The following is a 19,652-nucleotide window of genomic DNA, read 5'->3' as shown; positions in this document are numbered from 1 at the left end:
GATGTGATTTTGCATTTTCTTTCCCCATCAGAGACATTACTGTACTCATAGTAACCAGATTGTTTTCCTTATTGAGTTTATTGGCACATATTAGGTATACAGTACAGTTACATTCATTATTGGGATCTTGCACCTACATGACAATAAAAAAAAAAAAGATGATTTTGCATTTTCTTTCCCCATCAGAGACATTACTGTACTCATAGTAACCAGATTGTTTTCCTTATTGAGTTTATTGGCACATATTAGGTATACAGTACAGTTACATTCATTATTGGGATCTTGCACCTTTACATGACAAGTCTTCATACTCATTTTTCCCCTTGTCCCTGCCTTCCCTTCACCCCCTCCTCTCCTCCCCATTTACAAACATTTTATTTCCATTTTTTCATTTTTTCATATTTTTTTCCTTTCCCTTATCACCTTTCACCACCCTTCCCACTTTCCCTACACCTTTAGCCCTTTTCTTCCTATTTCACATTGTCAATTATATCATTAGGATCTTATGCACTATTATAGTTTATTCACACTAGAGAAACTATTCTGTATTTACACAGGGGAGACATTTATTTCACTTAAGTGTATATCCTCCATATGTATCCATTTTCCTATGAATGAATCTAATTTCTCATTCTTTATGGCTGAGTAGTATTCCATTTTATAGAACAACCACATCTTCTTTATCCAGTACCGAACTGATGGGCAAATGGGCTGATTCCAAGTTTTAGCAATTACAAACTGTGCTGCTATAAACATAAGTGCGCATGTATCACTGTGATATGATTCTTTTGAATGTTTTGGAAAGATACCAAGCAGAGGGGTGGCTGGGTCAAATGGAACCTCTAGTCCCAGCTCTTTGAGGTATCCACTGGTGTAGTGGTTGCACCAGTCTGTACTCCCTCCAACATTGGAGAAGTGTTCCTTTCTCCCAACAATTCCATCAACATTTGTTATTGTGGGATTTCTTGATAGCAGCCATTCTTTGTGGGGTGAGGTAGAATCTCAGTGTTGGCTTCATCTGCATCTCTCAAATGACCAGTGATGTGCAACATTTTTTCACATAATTACTTGCTGTTTTTGCTTCTTTGTCTGAGAAACGTCTGTTCCTTTCAGATGCCCATTTTTTAATTGGGTCCTTACATTTGTTTTAAGTTCTTTATGTATTCCAGATAACAATCTTTTGTCTAAGGAGCACCTGATAAAAATATTTTCAAACATTGTAGGTTGTCTCTTAGTTCTGATGATGGTTTCTTCTGCAATTCAGAAGCTTTTAGATTTGATGAAATCCCAGTTGTTGATTCTTTCTGCTAGTTCCCGTGCTACTGAAGATTTGTTCATAATGTCTTTTCCAAGGCCAATGTCTTCAAGAATTCTGCCTAACTTATATTCCAGCAGGTTTAGTGTTTCTGTTTTAATATTTAGATCTTTAATCCACTTGGATTTTAATTTAGCGCATGGTGAAAGATTAGGATCTAGTTTTAATCTTTAGCAGGTTGAGATCCAGTTTTTCCAACACCATTTATTAAAGAGGCTATCTTTCCTCCAGTGGGGATGGTCAGCTCCTTTGTCAAAAATGAGGTAGCTGAGTGCATCTGGAGTTGTTTTTGTGCCTTCCAATCTATTCCAGTGATGCTCAGGTCTGTTTCTTTGCCAGTACCATGATGTTTTTATCACAGTGGCTTTGTAGTTTACTTTCAAATTGGGAAATGTTATACCAGCTGCCAAGTCTCTGTTGCCTAGGACGGCTTTTGCTATTCTAGGTCTCTTATGGTTCCAAATAAATTTTTGGATTCTTTTTTCTGGTTCTGTGAAATATAGTGTTGGAATCTCAATAGGCATTGCACTGAATCTGGATAGCAGTTTTGGTAGTATGGCCATTTTCCCTATGTTGATACTTCCTACCCTGGAGCAGGGATATCTTTCTATTTTCGTGGACCTCTTCCATCTCTTTTTTCAGAGTGCTGTAGTTTTCAGTATAGAGGTCTTTTGCTTTTTTTGTTAGATTGATTCCTAGATATTTCACTTTTTTCATGCAATTATAAAAGGAATTGTTTCCCTAATTTCTCTCTCAGTGTGTCTGTTATTTGTGTACAAGAATGCTATTGATTTTTGAGTGTTGAGCTATCCACCTGCTCTGCTAAAAGTGTCAATTAAATCTAGAAGTCTTTTGGTGGAGTTTTTTTGGGTCTTCAATGTAGAGTATCATATCGTCAGCAAAAAATGAGTTTAACTTCTTCCTTTTGTATTTTTATTGCTTTAATTTTTTCTCTTGTCTAATTGCTCTGGCTAATGTTTCCAGAACTATATCAAACAGGACTGGTGATAGTGAGCATCATTGTCTTGTTCCTGATTTTAACCTGAAGGTTGTCAGTTTTTGGCCATTTAATATGATGCTGGCTGTTGGTTTTTCATAGATGGCCTTTATTAAGCTGAGGTATAGACCATCTATTCCAATTTTTTGCAGGATTTTTATCATGAATGAGTGTTGCATTTTGTAAAATGCTTTTTTTGCATCTATCAAGAGGATCATATGATTTTTGTGCTTGTCTTTGTTAATATAGTGTATTACATTCATTGACTTCTGTATGTTGAACCATCCCTGCATCCCTGGAATAAGTCCAATTTGGTCAGCATGTATGATCTTCTTGATGATCCTCTGTATTCTGTTTGCTAGTATCTTATTGAGGATTTTTGCACCTATATTCATTAAGGAGATTGGCCTGTCATTCTCTTTTTTAGTAGCATCTTTCCCTGGTTTGGGAATCAAAGTGATATTGCTTCCAGGAATTAATTTGGAAGTATAGCTTCCCTTTCAATTTCATTGAAAAGTTTGAAGAGTAATGGCAGTAGTTCTTCTCTAAATGTCTTGTAAAATTCAGCAGTGAATCCATCAGGACCTGGGCTTTTCTTTGTTGGTAAACTTTTAATTGCATTTTCAATTTCACTGACTGTAATTGGGGTGTTTAAAATGTTTTTATCTTCTTTGTTCAACTTTGGTAATTCATAAGTATCTAAAAATCTGTCCATTTCTTCTTTGTTTTCCATTTTATTAGAGTACAGGTTCTCAAAGTAGGTATTGACTATCCTCTGGATTTCTGTTGGATCTCTTGTGACTTCACCTTTTTCATTCCTGATTGCATGGATCTGAGCCTTTTCTTTCCTTTTTTGAGAAGGTTAGCTAAAGGTTTATTGATTTTATTTATTCTTTCAAAAAACCAAATCTTTGATTCATTTATTTTTTGTATTGTTTTCTTAGTTTCCATTGCATTGCTTTGCTCTAATCTTTAGGAGTCTAAGATTCATCATTAGATTGTTTATTTGAGTTCGCTCTGTTTTCCTAGTGTGGGCATTCAGTGCTATGAGTTTTCCACATAGAACTACTTTCATTGTGTCCCATAGATTCCTGTATGTTGTACTGGCATTTTCATTTATTTGTAAAAACTGTCTAATTTCTTCTTTAATTTCCTCTGTGATCCATTGATTGTTCAGGAGAGTATTGTTCAATTTCCATGTGTTTGTGAAGTTCCTAAGCTTTCTTATGCTATTGATCTGCAGCGTGATTGCACTATAATAGGATAATATACAGGGGATAACTTTGATTATTTTGCATTTATTGAGACCTGTTCTGTGAGCTAGTATGTGGTCTATCTTCCAAAATGACCCATGTGCACCTGAAAAGAATGTATATTCTGATTTTGTGGAGTGGAACACTCTATAGATGTCTATTAAGTCCATGCCTTCAAAAGTTTGGTTGACTTCTAGTATTTCATTGTTGATTTTCTTCCTAGATAATCTGTCTATTTGTGATAGTGGGGTATTTAGATCCCTCACTACAATTGTATTAGTGCCTATTTGGTTTTTCTTGTTACTTAATATTTGTTTTATATAGTTGGGAGCATTAATATTTGGTGCATATGTTTATGATTGTCATCTCTTCCTCTTCAATTGTTCCCTTTACAAGGATGTAGTGGCCTTCTTTGTCTCTCTTAATCAGTTTTGGTTTGAAATTTACTTTATCTCTGAACAAGATTGCTACTCCTGCTTTTTTCTGGGTACCTGTCAAGTGGAGAATTGTTTTCCATCCTTTCACTTTCAGTCTATGGGCTTCTTTTTCCACTAAGTTTGTTTCTCATATACAACATATTGTTGGATTTTGCTTCTTAATCCATTCTGCCAGTCTATTTCTCTTGATTGGTGAATTGAGGCCATTGACATCTATGGTTATCACTAATATGTACTGACTTATTATTGTCATGTCATTGGCCTTTTGTTGACTCCTTTTAATTTTTTGTCCTCTCCTTTTAGTTTCTTGCCTTGCCTATTTGATTAGCTCTGTTGGGCCTCATGGTGCTGTGACCTTCATTGTCTTTTTCTAGGATATTGTTTAGAATTCCTTGTTGTGCTGGTTTGGTATTCAAGTTTTTCAGGTGTGCTTTGTAATGGAAGTATCTTATTTCCCCATCCATTTTGAAAGAGAGTTTTGCAGGATACATCAATCTAGGTTGGAGGTTGTTTTCTTTTAGTATTTGAAATAACTCATTCCAGGCTCTCCTTGACCAGACGGTTTGTGTTAAAAAGTCTGCTGTGATTATGGTGGGCATTCCTTTGCCTGTGATTTGTTTCTTTTCTCTTACTGCTTGTAGTATTTTGTTCTTCTGTTGGGTTTCTGGGATCTTGATTATTATATGTCTAGGTGTAGATTTCTTTTAATCGTGGCTAGTTGGAGTCCTATATGCCTCACTTAACTGTATGCCAAATTCTTCCCCTCTGTTTGAGAAGTTTTCTGTCATTAATTTTGTGAACAGCTTTTTTAAAGTAATTTGCATTTTCTCCTGCTACTTCATGGATTCCTATCACTCTTATGTTTTTCTTCTTTACACCATCTAGGAGTTGTTGGATCAATATTCTCATGATCCCCTACTGTTTTTAAGAGACCTCTCTTTTCATGATCACTGACTGCTATTCTATCTTCTATATCTGAGATTCTACCATCGCATTCTTTTATTCTGTTGCATACTGTTTCAATAGAGTTTTTAATCTCTTGGATATCTGTTTGAATCTGCTTTATTCCATTTCTTTCCTATGTTGGGCATTCATTGTTTCCATTTCTTTCTTATGCTGGGCTTCTATCATGGTCCTGAGATCATCTATTTTTTTGTCAGTTTCTGTTCTGGAGTCTCGAATCATGACTTTCACTTTGTTTACTATTTCTATGGTTGTCTAGGAAATTATTTATGTTTTGAATTTTTCTAGACGTTCATAGATCTGTTTTGTTACTTCCTGTGTTATGAAGTCAGGGTGTCCTGGTGATTCGCTGTCAGACTTTTCATCCTCCTTTGCCCTACTGTTTACCACTGGTGAGCTGGAAGTCTATCTTTGTGTCTTGCTTAAGTTTTTTCTCATTTTTATTTTTGTTGTTGGGTTGTCCTTGGTTTAATTTCTGGGTTATTACTTAAATCTTCCTGATATAATTGTGCTTTAGCTTTTGAGTCTCTAGTGACTCAAAGACATTCTCATTTTCATAATATCGGAGAAAAGAACTCATTAAATCAATCACAATCCTTTACCTCAATAGATACAATCAGCAATACAATAGGACCAAGCACAACTTGCAAATTGACCACTTGTGGAAATCATTTATCTATCACCTTTAAACCATGTGAATTAAATTAAAATCAAGAAGCAGCCCAAAATATGTCTGCAGTGAATGAACTTTTCAATATAACATATTTACCATTTAAGATGGGGGCTTAGACAGAGTTAAGATGAGAGGAGTAGATAAGTAAAAGAATTTGAGAAGGTTTCAAGTGAAGCCTGAGGTCATAAAATGACCACACAATCTTTAGGAAACTGTTAAATCCAAATGGGATAGATAGAGTGCAAGTATAAGGGCAAGACTATATCCCCTTAACAGTAACAGGGGCTCACTTTCCCTTGAAAGAAAAAAGGAATTTTAAGGGTCTCTTTCAGACTATATCTCTGTTGTCATAATATAACACGTGCACAGCCATGTGCAGAACCAAGTCCCCTGATCTCAGCTAGCCGATGGCAGAACCCCGTGATGCAGACTCACCTAGAGCCGCCAGGCCCAGATTGAGTTCTCCGACCACCTGAAGGGTTGAACTCCACAGAGTTCTACTACAGGTTTCCACCGCCCTTTCTTTAAAGATGTTCAAAGTTGGGAGCTCAGAAAAATACCCTTTATGACCACCTATGCCTCTGCAGAGTGGGTCCAATGACTGGCATAATCATTAGGTCTGAGAGTGTGGGGGAAAGTGTTTCAGGGGCACCCACTCAGCTACCTTCCTTGCTCTAGAGCTGATAGCGGCACAGGCAGAGGAGGGTGAGGCTACCCCGTCCCACTGATTAGGCACAAGCAGGCAGGAGATAGAGCAGTTCTCAGAGCAAACTTCCCAAATCTCACCTTGTGCTGGAGCAATGCCATGCCCAATTTTACATCATTAAATTTACTTTTATATCTTATTTTTTGCTTGTAAAATGCTCACTTATGAGTAAAGAATTTGCAAAAAGCAAAAAAAATGGGAAATATCTTAGTTACTTTCCTTGATGCTGAGACAGAACATCCAACACCCTCAATTTAAAGGAGGAGATTTTTATTTTGTTTATTTTGGTTCACCATATGTAGAGGTTTCAGCACATGGTCATCTGGCTCCAAGGCAAGATGGCATAGCAGAGAGGCATCATGGAGGAGAGCTGCTCATGGTGTGGTGGCAAGGAAACAGAAAATGAAAGGAAGATCCAGGAAGGGAAATACCATAAATATCTAGAGAACATAGTTATAGTTAAGGAGTCAGAGATCTTGGGCTGTGAAATATATTAAAACATAGCTGTGTACTTTGCAAGTTATTTATATCTATGTTTAGAAGGCCACATAGCTGTGCTGCAGCCCTCCAGGTGCAGTGTCAAGAAAGGAAATTATAGCAAGAATTGGAGAGGGGGTCGGGGGGAGAGAGAGAGAGAGAGAGAGAGAGAGAGAGAGAGCTATGAAAAAGACTACACAGAAAAAGCTTTATTAATGGCTCACGGTCATTGTTGAATCAATTACTTCCTTTAATTAAACCCGAATGAAAGAAAATAACCATGATGGATATGTTTGCCTTACCTAATGAAGTCATCTACAAATTTTAAGCACTATTATGGAAGGTTAGAAAGGCTGAAATGAACTTTGGAACAATGTGAGGACTTCCACTTACCAAGGCTAATTTAACCACTCCACAATGCCATCTCCCCTTGATCACATTACTGTCTATTAACACCACGACCATTCCTGACACCAACTTCAAGTGGATCCTGAAGGCAAATGATATCCTTCTCCTACTATTAGTGAAGTTTGGACCTTCCATATTCTGGGACAAGAGGCAAATCCTACAATTTTACCCCTAGAGATTTTTCTTATTATGACTTACAAGAAATTACTTCTTCAGAGTCAGAGGCCTGCCCCATAGCATCAGTAAGTATGTGTAGATTGCAGGGAGCACAGGTGTGGTCCAGACCAGGTTGGCTGTAGAAAGATCCCAGCCAGGGATTCACCCTGACCCTAGAGGTTTGGACAAACCTGCCCAGCCAAGGCCCACCCAAGAAAAAGCTGCACAAGTTACACAAGCTTCAGAGTTCCACCCCATAACATCGGTGTGTGTGTGCAGAACCCGGGGAGAAGTAGTGTGGTCCAGACTGGCCCCACTGCAGGAAGATCCCAGCCAGGGATCTGCCCCAACCACAGAGGATTGGACACAACTTCCCAGACCAAGGCCCACCTGGAAAAGAGCTACACAGGCACACAAGCTTCAGTCAGAAGCTTGCCTCTCTATATTCTCTCTGGTGGAGACCCCAGCCAGAAACCTGCTCAGACAGCAGGAACTGGGAAGCACAGCCCCCAGCCAAAGGCCCTCTCAGACAACAGGTACATAGAGGCCCCAGCAAGATGTACACCTAGACACCATCCAAGGGTGCTCAGGCCCCAGCTAGAGCCTACCCAGGCAACAGGTGAGCTGAGGGATCCATAATGCCACCATTCGGAACCCAGGAATTAGTGTACTGGTGAGCAGCAGAGAAAAGGACTCTTGGAGGCTTGAAGAGAATTGAAGACAACTGGGTGAGCAAAATGTTGTCTCAACAAAGGCACAGTAGGATGCATCTGTTGAAATGAGAAAACAAGGAAATAAGTTTCACCACCAGAATTCCAGATCACATAAGACAACCCCAAAGGGAAACAAGCTGGAATAATCTGATACTCAACCACCTGGACTTCGTGAACTGGCAACAAAAAAGGATCTGAAAAAATGAAATCAGAAATAATTTCTCAGACACAACAGATATTATCCTTATACTGGAATACATGATTAATAAATCTAGAGCATACACAGATTTTAAAAAAGAGAGAGGAACTGAGGAACATGATGGAATCCCAAAATAGGTGACAAATGGAATCCATAAAACAGATGCAAACAGATTTCCTGGAGATTAAAGACTCCATTGAAAGTTTATGCAGCAGAATGAGCCAATGCAAAGATAGAATTTCAGTTATAGAAGATCAGATTGCAATTAGTGACCAGAAAAAGAAAATTTTCTTAATAATTGTAAGGGATCAAGACAAATCAATCCAAGAGCAGCTAGAGGCTTCAAAGAAGAATAAGACTTATCAGAGTCAATAAAGAAATAGGAGAGAGTGCAGATAATGTAAAAAAAAACTCTTTGCAGATGTAATGGCAGAAAACTTTCCAAGTATGGGAAAACAATTTGACATACAGATAAGTGAGGCATATAGGACTCCAACTAGCTGTGATAAAAAAATCTACACATAGGCATGATTCCAGAAATCCAACAGAAGAACAAAATTCAACAAGCAATCAGAGAAAATAAACAAATCACATACAAAAGAAAGCCTATGAGATTCACAACAGACTTCTCAACACAAACCCTCAAGGTAAGAAGACCTTGGAGTGATATATTTCAAGCCCTAAAGGAAAACAGCCTCCAACCCAGATTGATGTACCCTGCAAAACTATCTCTCAAAATTAGTGGAGAAATAAGATACTTTCATGACAAAGAGAACCTTAGGAATTTCATGAATACCAAACCATCACTCCAAAAACTTTTAAACAATATCCTAGGAAAAGACAATGAGATTCACAAACCCAGGAAGCCCAGCAGAATGAATCCATCAGGCATGACAGAAATTAAAGGCAAAGGGGGAGAATCCAATAAAAAGAAAAAGGCATGACAAGGATAAATCAACACATTATCAGTTACAACCATCAATGTTAATGGTCTCAATGCACCAATCAAAAGAAATAGTTTAGCAGAATGAGTTAATAAAAAAGATCCAAAAATATACTGCATACAAGAAACACACTTAATTCAAAAAGAAACTCATAGACTGAAAGTTAAAGGATGGAAAACAATACCCTGTGCAACAGAAATCCCCCAAAAAGCAGGAGTAGCTGTCCTCTTTGAAGATCAAATGGATTACATGCCAAATATTAATACCATGCACTAAACTAAAGTCAAAGTGGATAAAGGATCTAAATATTAAAACAGAAACACTGAATCCACTAGAAGAGAGAATAGGTAGAACTCTTGAGGATATAGGGGTAGACAATGTCTTCATGAACAAAACCCAAACTGCATGGGGAATAGTGCAAAGAATCTACACTTGGGACCTCACCTCATTAAACAATTTTTGCACAATAAAATAAATCACCAACAGAGGGAAGAGCCAACCCATAAAGTGGAAAACAATTTTAGCCAGTAGTTCCTCAGATAAAAGACTAATATCTAGAACACACAAAGAATTGAAAAAAAAATCAGATTCCCCAAATTTAAACACCCAATCCAAAAATGGCCATCTGAAACAAATATACATTTCTCAGATCATAAAGTAGAAATGACAAATAAATGTATGAAAAAATGTTCAACATCACAGGTCACCTGAGAGTTGCAAATTAGAACAAGGCTGGGATTCCATCTCACTCCAGAAAGAATGGTTATTAACAAGAAATTAACTACAAATGCTGGTGAGGCTGTGGGGGAAAATGAACCCTTCTTCACTGTTGGTGGGAGTTCAGACTAATGCAACACTGTGGAAATCAATGTGGAGATTCCTCAAAAATTGTACCAATAGAATTGAAGAAAAATCTCTGTTCAAATTATTTTCTCTGCTGGAAATCTTCTTACTCCTTTCACTTACTTAATGCCTGTTCATCTTTTAGGACTCAATTCAAGAATTTTGTTCCTAGTAACTGTCTTTCATTTATCACTGTGAATAATTTATAATTTGGGTATGATTAATAATGAATAACTGCCTTCATCAATAAACAGCATGAGCATTGAAATCATTGTGTCTAGTAATATTCTTTACACATAGTACGTGTTCAAAAATATTTTCGAGTGAATTAATGAGCAAGTAAATACCATCCTACGGTTGACATGACAAGAGTGCCAGATCTCTTCTGGAGTAAGAATATACACAAGAAAATTCCCAAGCCATTTTGACTTTGTGATATGATGCAATCCAGCATAGTTCAGAGTTCACGTTTTTAGTTGAGATGTCCACATGCTTGGAGGTGAACTTACATGGACTTTGAGCAAAAAGAACACTGGACATGCCAGACTTATTTCTATGGACTTGAAATTCTTATTCTTAGATAAAAACAATACCTTAATTGTCAACATAGGAATAGAATAGGTTATAAAATCACTATTGTCAAAATATTTTAATATTGAATATTACTAATTTTACTCATCTAATAAGCAGAAGAATGGTTAGCATTTTGATGTATTTTCTTGTTCTCAGGGATCTAGGAAATGAGCATCCTTTACCAAACTTCTCAACAGCTGGTGATGATGAGCTTGCCACTAGAAATCTTCAGCAAGACAATCAGTGCCTCTGGAGCATCTCTTGAGCAGATTTCAAATCAGTCTGCTGAAGAGCAAGGCCATCTCTGAGGTAGAAAAGGGCAAGCAGACCTTTTGTGTCCATTTGGGCTGCTCTTTCTCCTAGGGCCCTTTTAAAGAAGTAAATAGTGAAAAGGCCCACTTACCACAGCATAATTATTCAGGCTGATATGTCGTAGAAAGAGATCACTGTCTCCATGGAGTTGACAGTGAAAGTGGGGATTTTGAGCTGCATTTGCTCCAGCATTTCAGGGCTGCTGAAAGATTGAGACATTAAGAGCTTCTGCCCTTATAGAATTATTGTAGGCCTGTTTAATCCCTCAGTCCTGGCCTCAAATTCAAGCTACCACAGATTATTTTATCCCCATGAACTGCTGCTTAAGGTGAACAAAAGAGAAACTGCTTCGTTGGACAAAGAAGCGGGGAGGGTGCTGAAGGATGGGGTTGCATGGGAAAGTGTTTTTGTACCTAATGAGCTGCCTGGCCATGCTGCTGTCACTGCCATTGCTAACACAGCACCCCAAGTATTTCCGGGCAGTTCACTAGCTAGGGTATACTCACGTGGGATCAAGATAAGAAGAAAAAAAGAAAACACAAGAAAAGAAAGGGAAAATGAAAGGAAAGGAAAAGAAAAGAAACCAACTTCTTTATAGTCTAAATAAGGATTATATGACTTAAGAAAACTGAGTCCCAGCCCCTCTGCTTGGTGAAAAGGAGAATGGAAAGATACAAAAATAGGGCCCTTCCAGTGGTGAATTGGTCATTTCAGAAGCAAAGTAAAGTGTAAAATTTGACTTTAGGTATCTAATGCCAGAATACCACCATTCCTTAGGCCCAGCAACCTAAAATTCTGGGCTTTTAATCTTGTATATTCCCTTTTAGAGATGTATATACTAAGTTTTTATCTTGGGAAGAAAAACATAATAATTATATTTGTGAGTGCTCCCAGAGATTGTCAAAGCCCATAACATTCCCACTAGAAACTGATTTAGAAAAATTCATTTAACAAATATTTTTGAATGCCTACCATATGGCAGGAACTATCCTTGGCCAGTTCAGTAATCAAAGCAAACATCCCTACCCTCTTTGACTCTACATAGTAATAGGGGTTAAGCGGCCATAAATGAAATAATTTACTAAATCAGTACTATGTCAAAGGATGATGGATAATATAAAGAAAAAATTTTCTGTTAAGCGTCATATTATAAATAATTTAGGTTTTGCAAGCCAGTTCTTCTCTTCCACAGCTGCTCAACTCTGGCACTGTAGTGCAAAAACAATTAGAGACATGTAAAAATTGAGTATGCCTGTGTTTCAATGAAACTTTATTTAAAAAAACAGATTATGATCTGATTTGAACCATGAGCTACAGTTTGCTATCTCTTGCTCTAAATCTGTGACAAGCTGCCTACCAAGCATAATCTTCACATGCCTGTTCAACCTTGTGAATGCAATAAAAATCTTATTGCAATATGAAATGTTAGAAATGCATCTCTAGATACCTATCTCTTAAATTTAGCTTGATATCAATGCTTTAATGACACAACCAGTGGTCTCATTGACATTCTTTCACTCTATAAAGTGAATAGTTAAAATTAGAAAAAAATAAAGATCTTGCTTCAAATCAAGGGGAAAGGTGTCAAACATTTATTTTTTTCTGAATTGGTGCCCCATTTTAAAAAGTTATTGGCCACTACTCTAAAACTCTCTGTCCTCCTCAAAACAACCAACATGTCCTGGAATCTGTCAACCAGCCCCCATGACTGTCTCATTCAATGATAAGGTTTCAATGCCTTCCATATACCAAGAAATTTACAATCCATGGCCCATTTTTGAGGGTGTGATATTACGTGGCCTGCACTCTCCCAGGTCAACACAACATTGTTGCTGTGTATATTTATCAGCTCCAAGTGTATGGAATAGGTCATTCCACAGGAACAACCACTGCAACTTGTTGGATCTCTGTCAGGTGGGGTGGCCCAGTGAAAAAATTTGATTAATGCTTTTAATCCATGAAAAATTTAAATATATTGAAATGAATTAGAGAAAAATATAATGAACACCTTATATGACCATGCAGATTAACAAATAAAATACTGTACAGTCAAAGTCCTTTATGTACCCCTCCCTGATTTGATTTTTGTCTCTGTTTTTCCAGAAGTAAGCTCAATCTTAAAGATGATTGCATCTTTTCTTTGTACTTTTACTGAATATGAATGCATACATATAAATGTGTTCTGCAAACAGTATATACCATTGCTTGACACCTTGTTGACATTTGTATAAATAATATAATATTGTCAATATATTTTCTAGTTGAATCATAATTGATATATGTATTTACAAGTTCATTCATTTGTATTATGATTATATTCTTCCATTGTAAGAAGGTACTTCCCTTTATTCTAGAATCTATTGATAATATCTTAGGCTGATTTCAAACAACCCTGTAACACACATCTGGTGTCAGAGCTGAAAGGTTATATGCTGCTTTTTTGCTGAGCTTCTTGGCTAATGTTTATGAAACCTCTGCTCTATGTAAAAGAGACATGCGGTAGAGTGAAGACCTCCCCTTGAGCACCTAGTGACTAAAACAATAAAAGTTTTTCAGAATTCACTTATTTCACTATGATTGGGCAAACACTGTCTTACCTAAACCAAAACAACCAATCTGAGAAAAATTGGAGCAACAAGGTAAAGCTTATGTTCTCTTTTGATTCTTAGTTCAGATTCTTAGTTACCTTGGTTCCTAAGAGTAAAAGAAATAATCTTGTTTGGTAACAGACTCTTCCCAACTCTCCTGATAGATCTGCTTGCATCCATGGTGGAAGAAGGTTTAAACATTCAATAAGAAACAGCTTGCAATGTCATTCCATCATATGACACATGTGGCAATAGAACTGCACATTGTGGAGTCAAAGCTGCGTTTCTTGCAGGGTTAAATCAGAAGGTAACTGAATACCTAGCCAAACCGTGGATTTCCAAATTGATATCTAGATGTTTCCCACAATAATTATTGTAACACTGGACAAAAGAGAATCTGATGTTTGTGAGTTTACTGAGAAAGACTGATGCTATAAGTCAGTTAAAAACTAGACAGTTTGGGCATTAACATGGGCTTTTTGTTCTTGGAACATTTTACAAAGATTTTTTTTGGTTTTCACTGTGTTCCCTTATGACTCCTTTATAGAGCTGACCCTAGAGACTATCAGTTGTCTTGGTCTGCCAGAAACTGGAAAAAATTTTTGAAGCATCACTGAATATTATCATTTAAGTCAAGTTATGATGGAGGCACTTTCTTCCTTTTTGCCTCTCCTACTATTCATTACATTGGAAGGAATCAATGCAACTGTATTATCTAAAAATGTCTGCTCTGCACAATGACTGGTTTAAAATAGGTGAAGTTTAAAGTTTTACTTTCTTAGTGTAAATCCTTTACTTCTGTCACATATTTTTTATGTGACTCCCTTCACATGTGTAATCTGCAACCTGGGGTCCTAATCTACCTTACCTCTCATATCCCATTCCACATATGAAATCTGTTTTCTGATTCTACGCAAGGAAATTTTGGAGGAAAACTTTGAATACAGCATAAGATTAGGTGTCTCTAAATTACATTAAATTGGAAGTGTTAATTAAAATAATTCATAAAAAATTTAAATTATTACAGCCATATAAAAATAGATTTTATTATAGACAATATTTTCTGTAGGTGTGGAAATTATTACCACGAGCAAATATAATATGAAAGCTGGTAAACTGATTAACTATAAAAATCTTTATGTATTTACTTTAACATGTATCAAAAATACAACACTAAAAATATCAAACTCATTACTTAAGAAATAATTGTAAAGATGAAGCTACATATTTTAATTGAGAACATTTTTATATATTTATGGTTTGTAACATGATTTTAAATTCTTTATTAATACATGTTTACAGTACATAATGTTCACTTTTCTTGTGGAGAGTTGGTACATCTCAACTCCACGTTCCTTGCCCTCCCTACCCCTTCTCTCCATCTCTTCATTTTCCTATTTGAGAAACATCTATCTCCCTACTTCCTATTATCTAACTTTTCTTTTACTCTTGATTTATACTTTCTATTTCTCATATAAGATAATCCATGTGATATATTAGCTTGTGAGTCTGATTCATTTCACTTAACATTATGGTCTCAAGATTCAACCATTTTCCTACAAATAACTGAAATTTTTCTTTATGGTAGTACTACTCCACTGTGTGCAAACTCCACATTTTCTTTATCCATTAATCTGTGCATGGAAATATAGTCTGTTTTTAAGGTAGGGCTATTATGAACTGTGCTTCTATAAAATTACTACATCATGAGGCTCAACAGATGAAATCAAATAGGCAAAGCAAGAAACTAAAGGGAGAGGGGAAAAAGTAAAAAGAGTCAACAAAAGGCCAATAATAGGATAATAATAAGTCAGTACATATCATTTATAACCATCAATGTCAATGGCCTCAACTCACCAATCAAGAGAAATAGATTTGCAGAATGGAATAAGAAGCAAAATCCAACAATATGTTGTATACAAGAAACACACCTAGTGCAAAAAGAAGCCCATAGACTGAAAGTGAAAGGATGGAAAACAATTCAACATGTGACAGGAGCCCAGAAAAAAGCAGAGGTAGCAATCTTATTTGCAGACAAAGTAAATTTCAAACCAAAACTTATTCTAGTATTATAGATGTAGGACGGTACTGTATCATACCTCTGTGAATGTAAAATATCTTGTACCTACTTCATGATACATAGTAGTGACCATGTTTTATCAGAGCTATTTTTAATGATTTTACTCTAGAATGTTCTCTTTCCAGATGATGATTAAGTTGCTAATTAAAAAAATGGTGCCAGGTACCACAACAGCAACAGAACTTTGCTATTTTCTGGGTATTATTCTTTTCTTTGTTTTTTTTGTTTGTTTGTTTTGTTTTTTTGATGGAGTGTGCTGAATGTCTATAATTTTGTTCAGATGACTGCAGAACCTGGGAAAGCTGTTACTGCTATTGATGCATAACATACTGCTATTATTGGTCTCTGTATATAAATATAAATAAATAAATATATATATAGAGAGAGATATAATTTGAATTTTTGGAAATTTTAACTGTGCTGTTGACTTTGGAAAAAGTTATCCCAATTTACTGTGTTGAGTTGGCATTGTACCGAAATTTATAGCCATATTGGTCTAGAAATGTTAATTTTTTTTCCATTTGTACAGGGGTAACGCACTGTATTAAATATGTAAGGTCATATCTAAGTGGGTTTGATTACAGAAACTAATAAAATATTCTCTAAATAATAAAAAAAGGATAATATAAGACTAAAAGAGCAAGAAGCAATTTAAATATGTTCAGGGACCATTTTCATCTTCAGAATTAAGGATTGTTTTAATTTTACATCATTGCCTTTTCTCTTTTACTTTTCTTTTTAGTTTTATTTTAGGATTCCCTATTTTTAATGTTCATACAGAGATTGCTTTAACTGAAATACCAAATAGTTTTTCTGGTGTGAAAAACTATAATAATACACAAGATCCGAATGAGATAATTAATAATGTGAAATAGGAATTAAAGGGATAAAGGTGTAGGGAAAGTGGGGGAAGGGTGGGGAAAAGGTAATAAGGGAGAGGAAAAAAATATGAGAAACTGGAAAAGTGGAAATAAAGTGTTTGTAAATGGGGAGGGGAGGAAGGGGCGAAGGGAGAGCAGGGACAAGGGGAAAAAATGAGAATCAAGACCTATCATGTAAAGGTACAGGATCCCAATAATGAATGTAACTGTATTGTATACCTAGATTGTACCAATAAACTCAATAAAAAGAAAGAAAAAAGAATGAAAATTGGATAAAGGAACTAGAGCAGGGGAGGGAAGGGAAAGAGGATTTTAAAAAGATAAAAAATGCTATAATATGTATATGTAACTACCCACAAAATGATTATAAACTACATGAACTGTCAACATGTACAAATTTTTAAAAAGAAAAACAAGATCCCAGTAATGAATGTAACTGTACTGTCTACCTAGAATGTACCAATAAATTAAATTTTAAAAAAAGAAAAAAATCCTTATTGAAAAGTTATCATTCCTGGTATCTATTCTTGATATAGTAAAAACTACTGCTCATCTCAAGCAAAAATTAAAAATAAAAATAAAATTAGTATGCATGTTTCACTGTAGTATGATGTCTTTACCACTTTGGTAAGAATACCTAGAAGGGGACTAGCTGGGTCAAGTGGAATTTTTACATTTAGTTTTCTGAGGAATTTCCATAGTAGTTGTAGTAGTTTACATTCTCATCAACAATGTTCCTTTTCCCCCACAGCCTGGCCAGAATTGTTATTATGTGATATTTTGATGGTGGCCAGTCTTTCCTGCATAAGGTAAAAATCTCGGTGTTGTTTTAATGTCTGTAATGGTTAGTGATGCTGAGAAGTCCTTCATACATTTATTACCATTTGCACTTCTTCTGAGAATGATCTATTCATTTCCCTTGCTTATTTTTTATTAGATCTTTTATTTGGGGGAATCTAATATTTTTCAGTTTTTAAATATATTCTAGGTATTATTGCTGTGTCTGAAGAATAGCTGGAAAATTATTTCCCATTCTGTAGGTTGACTGCTCCTTTGGTTGTTTGCTTTTGCTGTACAGAAGACTTTTAATATGATATGATCCTGTTCATTGATTGTTGGTATTACTCCCTGTGGAGTACGGGCTCTGTTCAGAAAGTCCTTGCCTAAGTCTATGCCATCAACAGTTTTACATGTTTTATCTTCCAGCAGATCTTCATGTTTTAACATTTAGTTTATTGATCTAGTTTGATTTTATTTTAGTACATGATGAGAGATATGGGTCTAGATTCAATCTTCAGCATATGGATAGCCAGTATTCCCAGGTCCATTTATTAAAGAGGGTATCTTTCCTCCAGTGTATGTAGCCCCTTTTCCAAAGATTAAACAGCTGAATGTGCTGGGATTGTTTCTGCATCCTCTGTACTTTTTCACTGACGCTCATGCCTGTTCATGTGTCAGTAGGATACTGTTTTTATCTCTGTAGCTTTACAAGAAAACTTCAAGTCTGGGATTGTGATGCCTCCTGCTTTGCTTTTGTTACCCATGATTGCTTTTGCTATTCCAGTTCTCCTCTGGTTCCATATGAATTTCAGGATTGTTCTCTCATTTCTGTGAAGAATGCTGTTGGTATTTTGACTAGGACTGCGTTAAATCCATGTTTCAGTTTTTTGGAATTATGGACATTTTGACAATATTAGTTTTGCATATTTAGAAAGAGAAGATATTAATACAATGCTTTGACATATGTGAATATTGCAGAATGTCTAAATCAAGTTAATATATGCTTATACACTTTCTGTAGTGAAACCACTTAAAATCTACTCTCAGCAATTTTCAAGTATACAATGCATTGTTATTAATTATAACCACCATATTGCACAATAGATCACTTGAGAATCTACTTATTTTTTACAAATTAATTTGATAATTAATAAGCAAATAGGAGACCAGGTAGTTCCCATACACTGTAAAATTAGTGAAGGTGATTGCAAATCAGTGTTGCTTAGAAAACACTAACACATGTATATATTTTTTGCCTCTTTCCAAGTAAACTGAAGATTGGTCTAGAAGTTATAGAATCAATTTAAATGTAACAGAAATATATTTATGAATAACTTAAAAGTGGTAAGAAAATGAAACCAAAAACAATTAAAACTGCATTAATTTAAGATACTCACATTCATTTTCATTTAGAACTCAAAATAAACTTCACTTGCGATTCATTTTAATAAAAAACATATGATAATTCTATAACGTGGTATTGGATAAAGACATAAAAACTACTATTGTTCACAAACATGTGTGTGGATGACAGTAATCTTACTACTATACAACCAAATCAAATTACAAAAATAATTGAATATAACTGCATAGGAACAACTGATTTCAAATGTTTATACTTATCAATGGTTGATTTACTAACTTTTCTTTATAAATAAATATTTACCTGGGTTATGTTTTAATTAATAAACTACTTTGACTGTTTTATATATTGAGACTCTGTATACAACTTTAAGAAGGCAGCTTCATTAATGAACAACTTTGCAAACTATTTTTGTGGAGTGAAGTAGCTATTTAAATTGTTAAATTGTTCACCACCATGTTGTATGTGAATTTTGTGTAGGATGAGAAATATAGAAAAATATTTCACTTAATAATAAGTTAACATTTATTTAGCTCTTCCTATATCACAATAGGTGTGATTATGTTATAATTAACAAATAAGTCTAAAATTTCAGTTGTGACCTGTGAAGGTTTATTTATCATTTATAATCTGCATTTCTCACGGATTGGTCTTGTTTCTGCTCCATACTGTCTTCATTCCACAATGCAAGCTGATAGACCAAGTCCATGTGGGACACTAAAGTTACATAGCAGAAGAAAAGAGGATGACAACATTCAACATGTGGACTCTTCAGACACTTACTTGAATGCAATGAATGACATTTTTGCTCTTACTTCATCGGACAAACCAAGTTCTGTGGCCATGGTTACATTCAAGAGGGCAGAGATATGTACTAGTTCACAGAGCCAAGTACTGCAGGAAGGGGCACAGAATATAGGTAAATAAGTCTGCAATATACCATATTTCATTCTTGCCTTACTTTAACCTGTTAGGGAAGTTACTATGATCT

This window comes from Fukomys damarensis, unplaced genomic scaffold (genome assembly GCF_012274545.1).
Source record: "Fukomys damarensis isolate Sample0158 unplaced genomic scaffold, DMR_v1.0_HiC HiC_scaffold_39, whole genome shotgun sequence".
In the NCBI taxonomy this organism is placed as follows: Eukaryota; Metazoa; Chordata; class Mammalia; order Rodentia; family Bathyergidae; genus Fukomys; species Fukomys damarensis.
Note: the sequence above shows the minus strand (reverse complement) of the source record.